Below are 13,346 nucleotides of genomic sequence, written 5' to 3'. Positions count from 1 at the left end.
GGATTTGGGATGGCCTTTTTCTCCAGAAAATTTACTTTTATTTTTGAATTATGAGAAATAGCAATTCCCTACACAGGCATAAAATCAAGCTACACTTCAAAGCTTTACTAAGCTGTATGCTCCCTTCAGTCATTTAACTGAACAAATGCATAATAGGCCTGGAAGGAATTGAAAATATTTCTCTTGCTGTATGTGGGAAAATTTGGAATATTCCTGCCAAGAGCTGCCAGATTGTCTAAAAAAAAATCAGGTAGTGGCCATCAAATGAGCATTCTAAAATTCTTCAGCACTTTAAGTCCCAACAAATGGTGATACTTCAGCTGTTATGGAAGTTTACAATCCTTTGACCAACCAGTTCTATTTTAATTCTGCAATACACCCTTGTCCAAAGTATGTCCTTGCTTTCAAAGCAGGCATGTTTCAAAATAAGACAGGATCTTATTTTTTGCCCCACATAATCTAAATTATGTTAATGAAAACACTTCCATTTAAAAACAAATCAGGGTCAGTCATCCAGAAGACAACAGATTTCAGACTCATTTCCATCACAGGCTGCACATACAGGGAAAATTCATTATTTATACAGACTTTTCACTGAGTGGGTGTCAGTGCTCTTAATTAACTCTCCGAGCAGTCGCAGAACTCTATCCCTTTTGTGGCTCTTATCCCAGCCCGCGGTTTAAGGTCATAATTGCAACACTGTCCCTTTTGTAGAGAAGCACCTGTTCTCCTGCTTCTGTCTCTGGGGCACAGACCCTTGTTAGGGGCTGCCGGCATCTCAAGCATCTTGGTCCAACACCCAAGTTCCCGAGGAGAAGTTGCTGCCGGCAGCTTTTGCTGTTTGTGAGGATGCGGCTCAGTCGCGTTTTGCGCCTCGGTCGGCTCTCCGTCCCTGCCCAGCTCCTCGGCATTTCACAGCAGCAACATTGTTATGTCAACAAGGAGCAAAATAAAAAGCATCAAAGTAGCTCGCTGGGAGTCTCCCCGTAGTTTTAAAGGTACCCAAAAAACAAAGTGTTGCAACACTATCCATAGGAGTTTGCAAATGTTAGGATGTAACGCAGCACATTGCCAGAAAGCAGGTGTCTGGGGACTTCACAGAGGCAAAGGTCCGGGGAGCAATTCTATTTCTCCATCTGCTGAATTTACAGCAAAGAGAAAAACACACTATGGGGACAATGCCCATCTTTACAACTCTTCAAATTCATAATAAGGAAATTGTTGCTAGAAGCTTTGAACATCTAGCAAACTTTCCAACATGCAAGCTGCCTAAAGCATGCACAGTTGATGACTTATGAAGGAGGGGGTGGAAAGCCAAATTCAGCACCCTCTGCCAAAGATACCAACCTTGGCACAAGTAAATAAATGGAGCTTAAATCATGCCGTACTTTAGCAGTAAAACAAACAAACAAACAAAAAGTTACAAATGTCTTTCAAAACTGGAAGAGACCTTTAAAAATCTCCAGCTCTAGGCATTAAAAATACTATTCTGGGGAGGGCAAAACTGACTGATACCAATAAAGGATTTTCATCCACCACATTTGCCTCAATACAACTCCTGCCTTTTTAGACTGTTTCTGTAAACTCTGGGGCATAAGCTACTTACAGCATTTTAAATGGGTAAAGTTAATTTCAGTGTTGGTTCACCTCAAAAAAGCTGAAAGTCCTGTGTTCACAGAGATCTACTTCGTAAGTAGAATATGATTGGAGGGTTTTCAAGCTTTTGTTTTGCCTGGCTGGAAGACTTAGAGTACATATTATGAACAAAAAGCATGTTTGGAGGTGCCTTAAATCACTAATTCTAAAATAGCTTTTAGAGAAATAGTTGAAACTGTAGTAGCCTATAATCAAATGAGCCAGTCACTTCACTTCTCACAAGTTCATATATTTATTATCTTTTAAAACAGCTAGTACAGACACATAGCTCGCATCACAAAATTTACCAAGTTTACTACAGCACAATCTTTTCTCTGGGTTTATTAAAGTTTCATATCTTACAGATATGGATGGTTTTTCTCAGTTCTGTGACACTTTTTCATAGGGATAGATTTACAAGCATGTGCATTCATAGCATCAAGGCCCTAAGCTGTCTTCCATTTGAGAATCCGTTTGAGAATCGTTTAATACGATTTATTTCCCTTTTAACTATCAGTACTGGAGAATTTTCTTTTTAAGGCAGATTAATCATAGCCTGTACCATTATTACAGTAGCACAAATAGAGATGTCAGTTTGTAGGATATATCTACCTGCAAGGAGGTTTATCTGCTCATCAGTGACTGAAACCAGCACTTACCTACCTGAACGTAACAGTATGCTTAGAAAGGCACATGAAGGCATCTAGGTTTCAAGGTGAAAAGGTTTCAATATGAAAAGGCACCTTCAAGAAAAAGATGGGGGGAAACAACCCTCGCCGAGTCCTTACAGAACAGAAAGGGAAACGGCAGCGAATAGAGAGTGCAGCCAGCGAAGACGAGAGGCCGGAGAGCCCTGCTTCAACAGGGAAGGCAAAGGACAGCCGGGGACAGCATCTGCTGATGCCAGCTCCCAGCACTGAGTCCTCCCCGCACCGCCGGCCCGGGGGAGGCGGCGGCGCAGCCACGGTGCGGGAGGCCCGCAGACCCCGCCCGGCGGCGCGGGGACAGGTGCGCGGAGCCCGGGGACACCGCCCGCACCGACTCCGGCAAAGCGGCTCTGCGCCATCCTCCCGCGACAGCCCCGCCGGTCCCTCCCGCGCCAGCCCCCCCGGCTCCCTCCTGCTTTGCCTCCCTACATCCCTCCTTGCCTCCCTCTCTCCTCGCTTCCCTCCCTGCCCACCGCCGCCGCCCGGCGCTGGCGGGGCGAGCCCGGCCAAGAAGGTCGCTGCCCGCAGACCCCGACACTTTCCCCCGCGCCGAGAAGTGACACACTAGCCCGGCCGCGCCGCTCCGAGGAGGAAGGGGACAGGAAGGGGACGGGGAGGTGATGGGGAGGTGACGGGGAGGCAAAGGGGAGAAGATGGGGAGGTGATGGGGAGGTGATGGGGAGACGATGGGGAGGTGATGGGGAGGCAAAGGGGAGACGATGGGGAGGTGATGGGGAGGCAAAGGGGAGACGATGGGGAGGTGCCGCCCTGCCCGCGGCGCTGCCGGCGCCGCTCCCGTACCTGAGCGCCGCTCCCGCTCCTCGCGCTCCGCTCGGCCCCGCGGCGCCCCGGCCCCGCCCCCTGCGCGCGCAGCCGCCGCACGCCGAGTCCCGGCCGGCGGCGGCGGAGGGCGCGGCCCGACCGACCGACCGACCGACCGACCGTGTGCGGCCGCTCCCGCACCGGCGGGGCTCGGCGTGCCGGACAGCCCGAGCCCGAACCCGCGCCCCGTGCCCTGGACCGTCCCACTGTGGTCCCTTCCCACCCGAGCCGTTCCGTGATGCTGCGGAGAGCCGTCAGCGTTCGTTCGGCACGTTATCCCTCAGCCCGTTATCCCCCAGCCCGTCTTGGGGACCGAGGGAGTGTTGAAAGAGAAGGGGCTTTTTTATTGCGTTTTATCTCATGACTAACTTGCGTTCCTCTGTCTCACGCAGAGGTAAGTCTAGGAAGTGAACTGGGAGTTTTAAATTATGGCTGCTGCCTCATTAACCAGTCAAACCGCTGCGTAAGGAGTTCTCCAGACTTTGCCAAGCTGAGGAGATGACCTCATCAGAAGTATCCCCGAGGAAAGGGTTTTTAAGGATTGGAATGTGCTGCCCAGGGAGGTGGTGAAGTCACCATCCCTGGAAGCGTTCCAAGAAACATCTGGGCTGCCGTTTGGCGCCGGGAGTCTAGTTGATGAGGAAGTGATCAGTCAAATGTTGGGCTCGATGATCTTGGAGATCTTTTCCAACCTAATGAATTCTGTGATTCTATGGTTCATGACTGGGGAATTCCCTGCTGCTGCATATGAAGCGTCACAGGGCGCTCCTGCCCCTCCGGCAGCTGAGCCTCCAGGGACCTCTCAGCTCTTTGGGTGCAGCAGCACCAGCACCAGCAAGCCCAAAGCAAAGCAGCACCCACTGTCCCTCTGAGGGAGCCCATTCACAGCACAGCATCCCTCAGCCATGGCACATGGAGCAGATGACCTGCCTTCCTTGCCAAACTTGCCCAAATGGAGCAGTCCTCTGTGCTCCATCCTCAGCACACAACATGTGCCTTCATGCAGAGGTAAAAATAGTTTAACTGCTGATGTTATAAATAAGAAGCTTGACTAGGCCAATATTCAAGCAACAATCAATTTATTAATTAATTATGGTAAAGTATGAGCAAAACAGCGCTGGGTACAGTGGAGGGAATTTTCCCTCCGACTGCACACCGATATTTGGGCTTACAGGCATTTATAGGGGTACTCAGAAGCTCTCTGAGCAGTTTCTATTTCTACTTGTTTACATCACAATCCTATACACTATTGTGATCTAGTTTTTCTCAGGATGCCTCCCAAAAAAGGAGGATCTCCAGATGGTGGTGGCAGCCTCCAAGATGTTGGTGCAGTTTCCGCAAGAACAATGACGAATCCCATCTGGTGAAGTCCAGCTCCCCAGATGTGGGTCCCCCTTGTTATTACAATGACTATAAATTTCACAACAGTGATGTCCAGCTTCCCTTGGTGAAGTTGTAAATCCCTGAGATGATGTCCATCTTCCTTTCTCAAGCTGTTTTTCTCAGTTTTGTTAAGGAGTGAGATAAGCATATTTTCTTTCTATACATTCCAAAGCTATAGTTTCAAGGATACAAACAATATTTTAAAATTATACTTAAAAAGGTTATTATTGCAGCACTCTTTAAGGCCTGACTACAAGCAAAGAGCAACATCCTGAGTGCTGTAATTCAAATGCTCCTAAAGCAATCCAGGTTAATTGCAAACAAAAGCTAGGTTCAAAGGCCTTCTTCCATGCTTTACTTTCCTCAGTTATTATTAGAATTTTCAGCCGTCCCATGGTCAGTGTCCATCCATATCACAATCACAAATACACACATTGCATTTATGTACCAGACATGAAACACAGCTTTGTATTTCACACAGAGTATAATCATGCAGGTCCCTGCATAAATGGTTAAACTGCTAAATATGGTCTAACACATATGGTTACATGGCGCTGGTGTAAGGCAGCACCTTTGTGTTTCTACCTCTGTCTTCAATGAGAAGAAGAACCTAGCTGCACATTCCACCAATTCCTGCCTTAAACCAGACATTTAATGTGCAGAAGACACTGCCAAGTATGTTTGATGGGAAAATAGGAAGGTTAAAATGAAGCAGGGGAAATGGTCAGAGAGGCAAGGATGAGCCAGTAGAGATATTAAAGAGCATTACAAACTAGAGTATTTCACTATGAGAGCAGAAAGAAACAAGCATGTTAGGTTGGTAAAGCTGTACCACTTAAATATCGCACTGCCTGTTAGATCTGGTTTAGTAACCTGGCTAAGGAGAAAACAGAAAGCCAGACAGAATCTGCACATGGGATCCTTCATTTAAAGAAAATATAGGAAGGAAAAATTCTGAAACTCTGTGCACCAAAAAGAATTTCCTCTCATCACCACAAACAGCACCATGGGTCTACATCTGTTCAGAAATTGTGGATAAGTATTGGACACTGCTGCTGTCAAACTTAAATGCAGACCAAAAGTTGCAGCTTCATTATGTAACTAAGAGAGAAAATAGTTTGCTGTTCCCAGTCTCAGTGAATGTGAAACACTGTGGCATTGCACCTTTTGGGGTATGTCAGCAGCCTGAATAGGGACTACTTAGACTCAATGCTTTTGGTTAAAAGTAGGGCTGATCATTAGCAACATGGAAGCCCTTCATACTCTAAGGGTTTCCAGTATATATTTTAAGCAAGACCTTTGTTTTCCCCTGATATCAGTTTTGCTGCCATCAGAATTACATTTCAATGTGTTTCACAACAGGAAAAGACTGTATATCTCGTGCTTAAGATAGATGATTGAAAGGTGATCTGAATCACTGAAAAGCTGAGGACTTTATACCAATTTAATTGTAACAAGTTTAGTTGAACGCAGCAACCCAAATTCCTTGCTCTGGAGTTACATCAAGGATGAACTGCGTCACAGGCAGCTTGCTTCTTGGAATCAGAAAGACAGCTGATGAAAAGAGCAGGTGCAATTTAGAAATGGGTTCAGATTATACCCTATAGCACACCACTTATATTACCTATATTATGCTCACTTAGATGACTAAGTCTCTTCTCTAATTACACTGGAGATGATTATGGCTGAGTATAATCTACCTAAGAATTATTAGACTGTCTACGGAATGATTACATACTGTCAACACAGAAATCCTTGGTGCTTCCTTTCTGTGTAAGCTGTCATGAACTGTGTAAAGCAGCAAGGATGAGTGGTTAGAGCACAGTACTGGGAATCAAGAGAGCCTGGGGTGTATGTTGTTCTGCCATAAGCTTGGCTGCTTGGCTCTGGATAAATCTTGTAGCCTCACAGTAATTAAATTACCTCACACAAGAAATGGGGGGAGCATTTACTCAGAGCTGCATCTTTAAAGTCTTTGAATGGAGATTGCTGAGTAAACAGAAAATACAGAATTATAATAATTAGGACAAAGCCACAATGCCTATCTATTGATTATTTCCTCTTTAAAAACATAACAGCAGAATGTATGGATTTTATAATTTTTTTTTTCTCTTGTAAAAGATTGGTTTCCAATGGGATGCAAAATCAAAGAGCAGGAAGGAGACCTCTTTAGAAAAGAGAATTTCAAAGAATCTCTGTTACATGTTTTATATGTGAAAGGAAGAGAACAAAAGGCAGACACTGAAATATACAGCTTAAGTTACAGTGGGTTTTTGGTTTTCTTTAACCACCTCCTTAGTTGGAGATCAGAGCTAGTTCAGCAGAACTAGAGCCCCAAAATCATCAAGACACTGCAGCACTAATCTTTGTTTCATCATTTCCAAAATACTTTCCTCTGCAAGTTCAAGTCAGCAGCCATGCAGACATATAGCAGATGGGACTAGTTTTCTCAATAAACTGTGTTTAGGAGAGAGGTTGACTTAATATAGATGGTAGAAAATACCATCTAAGTGTTGAAATTATATTAAGAGGCTTAAAATGATAGATTTTTGGTGGAAGGGTAGTACAGCCAAGAAAAGCTTTTTGTTGGTATTAATTTTTGTAATTTCAGGGCACCATCTAAGTTGTGTTCTTTCTGGGGGAACACTGATTTGGAGTACCTAAAAATCAGATGAACTCTGGTTGTTCAGAAGAAATGCACTTGATTGCTAAAGGCAGTCTAAGCCTATGCCCATGAAGGCATCCCACTAAACTTAAATGATTCTTTTTACAGTGAGTTATGGGAAGAAAAGAGCTCCTTTTATACAGAAGAATAACATTGAAAATGCCTATGAGACCTAGATTATAGTTACATCATAGGCCAGTAAATTCAACTGATGTCATAGAATGAACCTAAAGAGCAAGAAGTATCAATGGCACTTGGGTGTTTGGGGGTATTTCTATGCAGTCAGAAGACTGGACCAGAGAACTGAGAGTAATTCTCACACTAAAAGTAGCTTCCGTCCATAACAAAGAAAAAGGATGGCAGGTGTTGGATCATGATGTAAAATAAAGATGTCACTTGCTGAGCTCTGTGAATGTTCAAAATGAAAAAGATAAGAGAAATCCTGGCTGCAGCCTCTTCATCCAATTATACCATTGAAGTTTAATCTATGGAAATGGCTGCAGCTGTACATAAAAAGTGACTGTACGCACAGCAGCAGGCTTGGATGCTGAGCTCTTACTCATGCACCACAGAAGGTGATTCATATCCCCCTTACACAAGTGACAGAACAGAACACGACTCCTCTGTGTGACAGGGACAGAGTGCTGCAAGAACTCCAGGCATGCTGCAGTTCCTCTCAGTGTCCACAAACCCGGACCGCTGCACCACACAACCAAGCTGCTCCAGTCAAGAGGGTTGCCTGTTCCTGGAGTAATGTTGCATCAAAAAATCGTCAGTCTCTTGCTCGGTTTTCACAAATTTTGTCATTTTCCTTATTTCAATTTACAGAAATCTGGGACAGGGTATTTATGTTTGTAACTCTGAAGTCTATCACAAGACGCATTTATTATTATTGGCCTTTTTGTTGTGTTGGAATGCCACTAGTAACAGTGGCTAAAGCACTTGGCAATAGCTAAAGACTCATAGTAATAAATAGTCCAGGCACATGGACTGTCATCCTGAGAGGGTAAGGCAGTAATGACAATGAAGTAGCAGAAAATACAGAGGCAAAAGCGTTGCTTTCTTATGAAATGAGCATGTTTAATCTTCATCTATGCTTCATGGTTTTTGATGCTGCCTGTACAGAAATGCTTGTGGCAGGCCAATGAACTGCAAAAGTCATCTCACTTCCCTCTGCAATAAATGTGCTACAGTAACTATGCTATTAAAATTTTATTAAAATTCAGATATAGGGGGTTTTTTCTCAGCTTAGCATTGTTCATCAAATTGCAGCAATGTGAACATCAATACATAAGACAAAATACATTCTTGGTGTTAAACGGGTGATAGAGGAGTACATAAATGTCACTGCACACCTGCAGCAGTCTCATGTCTTATATTAGTGTGTCATGACTAAATAATCCATGTGTGAATTGCTGCAAATTAAATCATAGCACTTGGAGAAAAGATCGGACAGTAACACAAGGGACAGCAAATTCCCCTGTGTGATTTATCAGCCATCTGGTGCAGTGCAAACAGCACTCATTCAGGGTAGGCTCTGGTTAGTAACCACAGCAACAGGTCTGCTGAGTACTCCTAGAAGTTATGCATGGGGTCAGCAACCTTTTCTTTTCTCCATATACATCATTCACAGGGAACTGTGAGCAGTGGCATGTCCTGCCTGGGCTACAGATGTTTTTTCTGCAGCATTTTCCAGTATTTCATTTTTCAGCAGACTTAAAACTCTGAGAGTTTTGTTTTGGTTTTTTGTAATATGCCTTCAAGGAGTTTTGACTCCAAAACCTCTCTCCATGATGAAGCCATTTTCCTTAATCATGGAAGGGGTAGATAGCTGCAAGTTGGGAAGAGATCACTGATAACAGAAATATTTCTAACTAAAATAAAAAAAGTGCTTTTGGCTCCTGTACTTCCAAAAAGACAGGAAAAATGTGTTTTCTAAAATGTTCACGACTGAGTATCTCTGTCATAAAAAGAGTCCATGTGTCCAGTTGTGCCTTGTGGATAACTGGCCTTATCCACAAGGTACAACTGGAAGATAGCAGTTAATAGACGGTCAAAATTAGAAAGATCACACTGTATTGTAAGTTTCATGCTGCTTGCATGTTATGTACATATTTTAACAGAGAAATGAAAATAATAAATTACCCAGGAGTTTTTAAACTTCCTCATATTTGCTGTGGATATCAGCCAAGAAAAACTGGATGGTATGGAGAGATATTCCCCTGCTTATCTTCTCTGCTATTCTCTGCCAGCCCAAGGGCCCTGGTGTTTTCTCCAAGCCTGCCTGTAGCTTTACTGCTGTGACAGCATGAGCCTGACTGCTGCCACTCTAGTCTGTCCTGAGGCTCTGACACATCCCACTGACAGCTGCTCAGGAAACAAGGTGTGAAGGTCCAAAGCCAGCAGAGGTCTGGCAGAGCAGAACTGGTGTCCTAGAGCCCACCCCACACAGCCCCAGAACTGCATTGGTGCAGGTTGTGCTGTTTCAGAAGGTGCCAAGGTGAGCTGGGCTTGGCTTGGGTTGGCAGGAGCAGAATGTGGTCCTAAAGGCATGGGAGCATTGGCTGCTTCTGCTCCAAACGTGCTCCCACTGCAGTCTGCGCTTGTTCCTCAGCTGCAAGTTGAGCACCACATGTCTGGGAACTTTGCTTCAGACTGTTTTGCAGAGGTGGAGCATTGGATTATGTCAGAGTGTGTTGCAGACAGGTAGAAAAATGATCAAAGAAAGGTCTCATAAAATCAGGCCTGCTCGATGAAATCAATAGCTAGCCTGTCATTCCTTCTAAGTGCAGCTAGTACTTCGCAAGTTTTCATTTTGAAAACAATATTGGTATGAATAGTTTGTTAACATAACAAGCTATTATTGGGTGAAAAATAAGTGCACCTGCATAAACATTACATCTGTTCCATGAGAACCCACAGAAGAAAAATGTAAACAACCTGAACCTTAGTATATACACACAAATCATCCTCTGACCAAAAAATGAAGTAAGAAAACTACCAGCCAGTAGATGTTGCACACGAGGTCTGTGAAAACTGTATAAAGTAAGTTATGTGAGTAAAGATTCAGCTTTTCCTGCATGAAGACAATGGAACCTCACATGATTTGTTCTGGTAAGAGTGCACTGCACAGCATGATGTCCACGTGCACATGTGAAGCCCAGGTTTTAACCCAGCTGCTGGTAGTGACAACAGCAGTGCAGACATGATGGCACATAAGGGCTGAGATACTGGATGCAAAGGTAAATTCTCACCTTCTGTGAAAATGAAGGAATGCCACCAGTCTTGTCTCTCTTAAGTATTGTGGTCAGTGTTGCTAAGAGTAAAATCCAGCAGGTCATGATTTTCTTTCAACTACAATTAGTCCATACCCAGAGATGGACACAAGTTCAGCAAAACCATTTCGTATTGCATTTGTGGAATGAAAATCTATTATCTAAAGAGATATCCCAGCAGATTAGAGAGACCAGAGCTAAACTCTGCTATTTACTCCCAGAGAGACAGCAGGCCAAACACACACACAAAAAATAGGTATTATCTAGTTCACTACTCAGGGAAAGTGTCAGAACAGGAAACATAACTGCTTTAAAGAAATTTCAATGGCAATAACATGAAAGAGGACAGGATTGATTTAATGCTTCCAGTCTGAATCCCAGATGAGGAATCAATTATCCTGCATCATTTAATCTCCTTTTGCAGGTCATGACACAAACTAGAAATTAGAAGCATCGTGTCTAAAATGAAGAGCAGCTTTTAATGGTAGTTAGCATCAGCCTCAGATTTTTTAGAGGAAAACATAGGTAGGATTTGGGGAGCTCTGAAGAGTTGGCTCCACTGGATTTCTGCAGTCAGATCCTAATATTTAAAAGTGGATTTGTCCTTGTTAACTTAATGGAGATGCAAAACAGTTATAAGAAAAGAAAAGGGAAAAAAAAAAAAGTAAAAAGAAAAAAAATATTATCCCTTTGGACAAACTCAAGCCTACGAGGAACATGACCTCCAGAAAAATTGCAAAAGAATTATTTACCTGCTATATTTCAAACTATCCTCTTTCATGGCAACTTTCTCAGATAAACCAAGCACCTACTTTTTTTACTTGATTCAACAGAAATACCACATATTCTCTGACCAGGTACAACCCCGAGCTAAACAAACCTTTTTTTGGAACAAAAATTCCCAGGAGGAAGAAATGTGATGCAGTAGGAGCCTCCATCTGAATCCCCTCCAGGCTGGAAGAGATGATAACCAACTTCTAGTCCCTATACATTCTCCCACTGAGATTGTCAATTATATTTCTTGTGTGAAACTGTTGACATAATCAAGCACAGGCATGAAAACAGAAGCAGTATAACTAAAGAAAGATCTTTATTTTGTCAGAGAGTTGTTTTTCCTATGAACCAGGAGAAAACTAGGACACAGAATGTAAGCATTATGATTAACTTTCAAGTAAAGCTAAAATTATCCAGGATTATACAAATACAAGCAGTTTTGATCTATTTCCTGTTACCAAAAACAATTCAGCATTGAAGACAAATTAAGGGGTTTGGGGTAGTGTGTTTTGGGCTGTGTTTTGGGGTTTTTTGCAAAAACTCTATGATGAGGCCAATGTGTTTTCAAGAAGTAAACTCAACATACCATTCTGAAAACTCTTTAACAAACCTTGGAAGTGTAAATTTAAATTTTGCCTTAAATTCCATATAGGAACTGTCCAAAGCAGTTCTAATCAAAGTCAAAACAGGAACTAGCCTTATTACTTGCAGTCCCTACAACAGTGGCTGCAGTGCTCATTCTTCCAACTAACCAGATGCCTGCCAAAGGATCTAGGAAAGAAAATCTTTTTGCATTTCTCACATCCCTCTACATAATCCCACTCTCTCTGACATTTTCCCTAGCTTTGTGTCTTTTCTCAGAATGCCCCAAAGCAGTGAGCTTTCCCAATCCTGCTGGTACTCACCTGCATCTGAAAGTAGGATTTCTGGATCAAGGGATAGAGCACTATGTATCTAACAGCATAAAGGATGGGATGTGGGGAACACCTACGACAAAGGTAATTTAAGGGCTGACCTGTACAACCTATTTTTTACACCCAATTACTCAGGAAACCAACTATGTATCACTTTCATTCAAGATATCATGAAGAAGAAATTATGGCAGCAATTTGTTCAATATGTACTTAACACTGCAACTTGATGACTCTCTAACACATCGTGCTCACCATAATACCAAAACACGCTCTATGCTTGGGGTGTTCCTGGCAGCACAAGGACACGCTCTACAGAGGGATCTGGACAAGCTGGATCGATGGGCTGAGTCCAGGTGAATGAGGTTCAACCCCCAAGTGCTGGGTCACATCATCCCCAGGCAGTGCTACAGGCTGAGGCAGAGTGGCTGGAAAGCTGCCCAGCAGAAAAGGACCTGGGGATGCTGGTTTACAGCAGCTGAACATGAGCCAGTGTATGCCCAGGTGGCCAAAAAGGCCAATGGCATCCTGGCCTGTGTCAGCAATAGTGTGGCCAGCAGGACCAGGGCAGTGATTGTTCCCCTGCACTCGGCACTGGTGAGGCTGCAGCTCAAACCCTGTGTTCAGTTTTGGGGCTCTCAGTAGAAGACACTGAAGTGTTGGAGTGCATCCAGAAAAGGGGATGGAGCTGCTCAAGGGTCTGGAGCACAAGACTGACGAGGAGAGGCTGAGGAACTTGGGAGTGTTTAGCCCAGAGAAAAGGAGGCTGAGGAGGGAAAACCTTTTTACTCTCTACAGCTGCCTGAGAAGAGATTGCAGTGAGGTGAAGGCAGGGCTTTTCTCCCAAGTAACAAGGCACAGGACAAAAGGAAACATCCTCAAGCTGTACGAGGAGAGGTTTAGTTTGGATGTTGGGAAAAATTCCTTCATGTAAAGGGTTGTCAGCATTAGGAGAGGTCACCCAGGAATGTGGTGGAGGAGCCACTGAAACACCTGCAGGTTTTCAAAAGACAGGTAGCTGGGGCACTCACATTATTGAGTGGTGGACTTGGCAGTGCTGGTTTAACAGTTGGATTGCATGATATTAAGGGTCTTTTCCAACATAAATGATTCTACAATTCTATGACATAAGCTACTGAAAAGATTTAAGACCAAATAAAGTGATTCATTCTGT

Source organism: Fringilla coelebs (genome assembly GCF_963513975.1).
Source record: "Fringilla coelebs genome assembly, chromosome: 1".
NCBI lineage: Eukaryota > Metazoa > Chordata > Aves > Passeriformes > Fringillidae > Fringilla > Fringilla coelebs.
This window is presented reverse-complemented; position numbering follows the sequence as displayed.